Genomic DNA, 7,372 nt, shown 5'->3' with positions numbered 1-7,372 from the left:
ACTGAGACCATGTCTTGTTCTAATTTACTCTGTAGGGCACCTAGCAAATTTCTGGGCACTGTGCAAATTAATTAATTAATTGATACTATTTGTATTTTTGAAGTGCCCTCAGTCTGCAAGGCACTATTCGCACATATGGAAAGAAGCTATCTTTGTCCTAAAAATCCCCCGGTCTACTGCTACAACTGCTCATGTAAAGATCCTATTATAATGCATTTACACAAGGCTGGGGGAGTTAGGATAAATATGTATGTCTGACATTTTCCTGTTTAATAACCCGATCTGTATTCTTTTCACACTCCAAACTCCTATTAATTTCAATGGGAGTTTGGGGTGTTCAAAGGAATGCAGGACTAACAAGGAAATTCTCAAATATACACTCCATTAATATAGGACTAATATAGTATTTCAAATTCAGACTTCTAAGCCAATATCATGCAGTGCCTACTGTAAGCTTTTTATTGCCTTGAATTTTCTCATACATTTCCTCACAGTGCAGATTACTATATTTCTCTGATCTCTGATACTGAAAAACCTCAAGGAGCTTCGAGATCCATTCCATATTTTTAAAAAGTCCTCCAGATAGTTGTTAAATAAGGAGAAAAGTCTTTTGAAATGAAGGGAAGTAGATGAGTTCTTTGGCCAGTAATTAAAGAAGCAGACATTTTTAGTCACTGTGGCAGATGGAGTATATGTTACAGAATATAGATGGAACATCAGCTGAAACCAGTGGCAATTGTCGGTTCTCAGTACCTTCCAGGACCAGGCCCTTAGACCAGCTCAGCATAATTCTCTTTATCAAGCAAGCAGCAAAGATGCAGAACTCTCAGAAGCCAGAAGAGCTGGACTACATGAGATCTTGCTCCCTATCTTCCAAAAGGATTCCCAAGACATAACTGAACGTATTTCTATAGCATCCCTCCCCCCAACTCCCACCCCTCCTGCCCATTCCAGGAGTTCTGAGTCTGCAGTGATTTCTGTCCCAATAGGCCTGTGGATATGCCTATTTTTTCTTTGGCTACATTTCCCCCATATATTTTGCAACCCTTCATAGTAAATGGACATTTAATGCCATTAAGGGGCAGGACTGAGGACTCTCTAAGTGAAGAATTCAAGCAGGTGTTTCTGCATTCCAGGGACAATGGGACATGCCTGGATCACTTTTTCTCTTCCTCTCAGATGCAAATGCGAGCTAAGATCAAGCATAGTATCTGTTCTTATCAGTTTAATATCTGATATGTCCTTTATTTGAGGACTGTATATTAAATTGATTTTTGAAACAGGGGGATGGAATAGGAGCTTGCTCTGTCCACCCCATGCATTGACCTGGTATTGCAGTGCCTCCAGGACTGGTAGAAACCAGAACCACTTGGTCTGAAAATAGTAACAAAACACTGTCAATGGGCTCTACGACTTGAACTGAGGGCAGGTCTTCACTACAGGGTGGGGTCGATTTAAGATACGCAAATTCAGCTACACGAATAGCGTAGCTGAATTCAACGTATCAGAGCCGACTTACCCCGCTGTGAGGACGGCGGCAAAATCGACCTCCGCGGCTCCCCGTCGACGGCGCTTACTCCCACCTCTGCTGGTGGAGTAAGAGCGTCGATTCGGGGATCGATTGTCGCGTCCCGACGAGACGCGATAATTCGATCCCCGAGAGATCGATTTCTACCCGCCGATTCAGGTGGGTAGTGTAGACCTAGCCTGATAGAGAAATTGGGATGCCACAAAAGACACAATAGATATTATTGTCCTGTCACTCCTATAAAGAACGAAACATTCTGTATGTTATTCTTAGTGTAAATATCAAAAAGATCTCTCTGTAGTTCAATGAGGAAATATCAAGGTTCAAAAATATTAATTCTAGGAATTTTCTCATTCTGTCCATAATCTCTCCCAACCACCTGCTAAAATTCCACAAGCACATATTTCTGTCAGAATTTTTCAGGGATCAAGATGGTGGCACTTTGTGCCCTTCAAGACTGGGAACATGATTTTGCCATTGCTTGAAGATAGCTCTTGACTCTAGTCCTCATTCAAAGCCCATTGAAGTCAAAGGAAGAGGTGTCATCACATTTACTGGGCTTTGTATCAGTTCCTAACACAGGAAAGCACTTAAACATGTGCTTAACTCTGAGCATTTGCTTAAGTCACATTGACCTCAGAGGGATTTAAACACATGCTAAAAGTAAAACACATGCTTAAGTGTTTACCTAAATCGGGATGCTTTTTAAAAGCAGGGCCTTCATTAATAAAAACATATGAAAAAAAGGGAATTCTTCAGAAAAAAAAAGCCCTGGGTAGGCAAGGCGTGGGGAAGATTAACCATGTAATAGAGATAGATCCAGAGTTCATTAAAAAGAAAATGCATGGAGTCATCAGAAGATAAAAATGGCTCTATAGAGACTGTAAGCTGCTGGGAAAAGGGACTTTGGTATCCTTACTTGTTTGTTAAGCACCTAATACCAAACCCTTTCTGGACATGGGTGCCTAAAGTGAGGTACCTACATTCATATTTAAAGAAGTCGCCTAAGTGGGAAATGTGGGTGCTCAGAATGTGTGAAAAAAGAACCAATAATAGTTTTGTGATTGTGATTTTTCAGGGTATCTAGTGATTGTAAAAGTTTGAGATTTACCAGGTTTCTCAAGAACTTTTATAGCCAGAAGCATGCAGTATATTGCCGAGAACTCTGTTGGGGTTGATCATACATCCAGCGACACTGCCAAGGCTGTCAAAGAATTAATGATTTAGCCAGTTTTAAATACCTTTTCATATCCCTGGGAAATCCTTTGGACTAAAGCTGAAGCTGAAATTATAAAGAGAAATCTCTTCACTTTTGAAGGTGATGGGCAATTCTTATAGCAACAAATTCCAATTGACCACATACGTGTTCAGTGCATGGTCAGCTAAACTGAACTTCCAGTCTTTGGACTTCTTCATCTGCTGTATTGATTTCCTTTGACTTTTTTTTTTTAAGTTTTCAATTATGCGCAAAACAAATGAGTCTGTTTCTTTAGGTCCATTAATTATTACATTCCATTTACATTTTCTGTTTATTTTTCCCCCCTCTCTATGGAACCTATTGAAGGTTTGATGATTCAGAATGCTCTGGGAACACTATGTGGCTTTCCTTCTTGTTTGCCCATTGTAACAGAGCTCATTTTTCAGTGGAGGTTTCCCATTATTTCCAGGAAAAATGTGGTCAAACCCATGTACTCCCAAACCTTTTGATCTCCTGAATCCTCTTCATATCCCAGATAAAAAAGTCAGTGATTAAGACAGAGTTCCTAAAAGGACACATAGTCAGGCTTCTCTTTGACCAAAATGGTTTCCCAGTGAATCAAACCTTTCTCAGCTCAGGGGGGGGGGCTCCACAATAGGCCCTGAAAAGATGGATAGAGCAATTGTCCTGTTTAGTGATCCACGAAAGGAAAGGGGTCCTTGGTGAAGGGAGACCTACACTAAGTCTGACCTGACACTGCAGGAGTAAGACAATAAAAGGTCAAGGAGACTAACGAGAGGAAAAATGCAGACAATAGGTGCCACAGCTAGCACACAGCTCCTGCCACACAGACTATGGGGCAGCAACGTTAACTGCCTCAGACATGTGAAGGGGAAGTGAAGCGGAAAGAACTTGAAGTTTCCTTCTTAAGAATTGTGGCCCAGAATTTTCAGGATTTACCCAGGCCTCACAAAGAGGTCAAAGTGACACAGCTAGACCTGAGATGAATAAAAAATAAAGATTATCGAATTGGAGAGGAGAAAAAATATAGATGTTTTATAGGTTTGAACTAAAAAGGCAACAATTCGTCAGTTAGCTTCTGCAGAAAGTTTGCAGGACACATTTTGGGAGTGAGTAGTAGGGTGAATTTTTGCTTAATTCTATAATTATGATGATGCCTATATATGTGAGGCTTTTTTTTTTTTTTTTTTTTGTTTTTGCATGAACAAAAAGATTCTGAGTTCACCACTAGCCAGGCTTCAGGACAGAGAACTTCCTCAAGTACTTAGCAATTGTTTCTTTCTATATGTGAAAGAATCCTTGTTCTTGTGATCTGTCTGGAGATAAAAGGAGGAATCTTTGTGGCTTCTGCATGTATCCCTGTTGTCAATGGCATCTCCATTATCACTTCTTTGTAGCTAGGCCTTGCCCTCATTAAAGTGAACAGCCCCTTCCTACACAGGTTGGGCGAATACTCTAAATACTATTTTTGCATTATGCATAAACAGACCAATCTTTAGAGATGTTAACAACTGCCTGCTGTTCCCCAGTAACGTTTAAAAGCTTAATCATAGGATACAGGAAGAAAATCTTCCCTAGTTCTATTTTTCATATAAATGGGGAAAGATTTTTGCCATTTAAATCACATTCTTTAGCTTTTCAGTGACCCTGTCTGATCTTTTGACTGGAGACATACAAGCACTGACATTTATCAGAGTATCATTTCCAGGATGTGAACTGGCAAGCGGAGGAAAGGTTTTACTAAGCTTTTCACATCTTCTTAAATACATCCTTTTAAAGATAAATAGCACAATGCAAACACAGCCTTCATTTGTATGGCATCTTGTATAGCAACTTCATCCCCGTACCAACATTTTTTTTTTACAAAGTTAAATAATACAATTACAGAGGTAATGGACTGGGAATGTCAACTAATGGGCAGAGCATGAGACTGGAAAGCAGGGTACCTGACTTCTATTCCTAACTCTGCTGCTGGCTTGTTCTGTGACCTTGAACAAGTCACTAAATCTCTCCCTGTCTCAATTTCCCCAGATGAAAGATGGATAATAATATCCACTTTTTAAGGCACATTGAGATCTTGAATTAAAGGTGCTATTTAAGTGTTAATGGATACTAGTTATTACATCTATTTTATTATAAATAAGGGGGAGGGAAAAATTAAGGAGATATGTGTTAGGGGACAAGCAGTACGTTTTTCAGCTGACAGATGACTAGCAAAAAATACATGAAAGACATTGACTCAACCAAAACCAAATTATTTTAAGAGCCATGTAGATTGGGAACCTTTAGGTAATGTCTTTCAGACTGGGGAAGGGAGTAGACAATATTCTCCTCTCTAGCTTTGATTCGTCTACCTATGAAATTACCTGTCTAAGTTCAAAATGTGTGCCCACCCATCCAAGGAAGCTGGATTTCACATTGGAACTATTATCCTAAGTTTCTATATTCATAACTTTGTTCTGGTATTATTTTTCTTAGCTCTGCAGAACAGTAGGTGTGCATGGCACGTTACAGAAAATTTAAAGACAGGTTTTTGCCCCAAGAAACTTGCAGTTGAAAGGTCTGCACTTGCTCCCTTTGAAGTCAATGGAAAAACTTGCATAATTCTTGAAGGAATTCTACTCAAAACCAAATTGAAATGGGGCAAATCTTGAAATGGCCTGCATAAGGTTGCCAACATTGTAGTTCAAAAATAAGGGACTGTTTTTTAGCACTCCCACCCCAGCCTTCCTCCCGACATTATTAATTATTATTATTAATTAAATAATAATAAATAATAATAATAATAATAATAATAAATAACAACAACAAGCAGTACTCACCTACATTCATCAGGGGTATTTCTTGCTGCTTTTAGCAGCACTCAACTCCCGATCTTGTTGTACAGAGATAAAAAAATAAGGGACATCCCTTGTAATAAGGGACTGTTGGCAACCCTTATCTGCATGGCCACACAAGACCAGAGTGGGTGCTATGCATTTCTGCTGTTCTGGAGAACAAATCTGCAGAGAATCTGTATGAGGGAACTCCACACCTCCCCCATGGCCTGCATAAATTCCAAGATGGGTCTCTGAAGAGGGAGGAGGAGTGGGAAGGGGTCGTGGGTCACCACAAACCAGGACATAGCCAGTGTGTTTGAGCACATCATGGATTCACATAGCCGAATCCCACATGGGAGGGAGAGGTCACAGCGGGCAATTGCACAGGTGACTATCACAGCATCATCACTAATTTTGGATCAGAATTCCTTCCCTCAGCCTTGCTGTGTTGAAACTCAGTTTCTAGCAAGTAGAGTTGTTTCATCTGGCCTTTGCTTGCTTGTTCAGAATTGGGCCCATAGATCAAAATTTTCTTATCTGCCACAGGCAGTACATGTCTATTGTCTCACTTGCTTGAAGTCATGTTTCAGCAGGTGTAATAAAAAAATAACTACAAGATATAGAAAGGGATATTGATTCTTCCACTCACTCTGCTGAACAGTCATTTATATTCAGGATTTTTCTGTACTATGATCAGGCAACAAAAGCAATACCATGTGACCTAGGTGACTAATTACATAGTACAAAAGAGCAAATCCAGCCCTCTCTTCTGCAATTGAGGAGGGTCCCTGTGAAGTGCACTTGGGAACTTGATATCATTTTTTGATGAGATTACAACTTCAGTTGATAAAAGTAATAGTATTAATGTAATATGCTTAGGCTTCTGTTCTGTAAGCAGACATTTAACTTGGTACCACATTACATTTCGATTAAGATACTGGAAAGATACAAAATCAACATTGAACACTTTAAATCAGGGGTCTCAAACACGCGGCCCACAGAATTATTTCCTGTGGCCCACCATAGGCGCCGACTCCATGGGTGCTCCGGGGCTGGAGCACCCATGGGGAAAAATTAGTGGGTGCTCTGCACCCACCAGCAGCCAAGTTTCCCTCACCCCCCGCCCCCGCTCCTCATCCCCGCAGCGCGCCGTGTTCTCACTCCTCCACTTACCTCCCAGTGCTTCCCGCTGCCAAACAGGACTTTCCTGGAGGGAGGGGAGAGGAGCGGGGACACAACGCACTCAGGGGAGAAGGCAGAGAAGAGGCGGGACCGGGGCGGGGATTTGGGGAAGGTGTTGGAATAGGGGTAGGGTGGGGGTGGAGTTGGGGTGGGGACTTTGAGGAAGGTGGGGACTTTGTTGGAATGGGGGCGGGGAAGGGATGAGAAGAGGCGGGGCATAGGTGGTGCCTCATGGAAGGGGTGGAGTGGGGGTTTTGCAGTCTGTTACCAACCAATTTTGAAGTTCTCAGCTATTTTGACTTGACAAGTGGTGTACAACTACAGAAAGGTGCGTATCTGTGCTGTGCCAAGAGTACTAGACCATTGTGATAGCAGAGATAACTCAACCAATCACCACCCTTACTCAATAGCTAATTTGCATGCTACAGTTTCATTGGTTGTATGAGAGAGACTTCACAGATGGTGGATTACTTGGCCCGACTGCCACACCCTTGTGCCTAGCTGCAACCTCATATATCAGCACAACCACCTACACAACAACACAACCAGCAAGTCCAAATACAGATAGCTCCTCACCCCAGCACACACCCCTTATTTGCCACCAACATAAATCAACCAAAATCT

At 41.4% G+C, this 7,372-nt stretch overlaps 1 non-coding gene across 1 annotated transcript; it reads left to right on the top strand.

Annotated features, from left to right (window-relative positions):
• The first annotated feature begins 1,167 nt into the window (after positions 1-1,167).
• On the top strand, positions 1,168-1,363 carry LOC112110188. Its single transcript, XR_002908387.2, has one exon. It is a non-coding gene; the product is annotated as a U2 spliceosomal RNA (small nuclear RNA).
• Positions 1,364-7,372: the final 6,009 nt, after the last annotated feature.

This window comes from Terrapene carolina, unplaced genomic scaffold (assembly GCF_002925995.2).
Source record: "Terrapene carolina triunguis isolate 2854851 unplaced genomic scaffold, T_m_triunguis-2.0 Scaffold96, whole genome shotgun sequence".
Lineage (NCBI taxonomy): Eukaryota > Metazoa > Chordata > Testudines > Emydidae > Terrapene > Terrapene triunguis.
The sequence above is the reverse complement of the archived record's forward strand: the minus strand, read 5'-3'. Positions and strand labels throughout refer to the sequence as shown.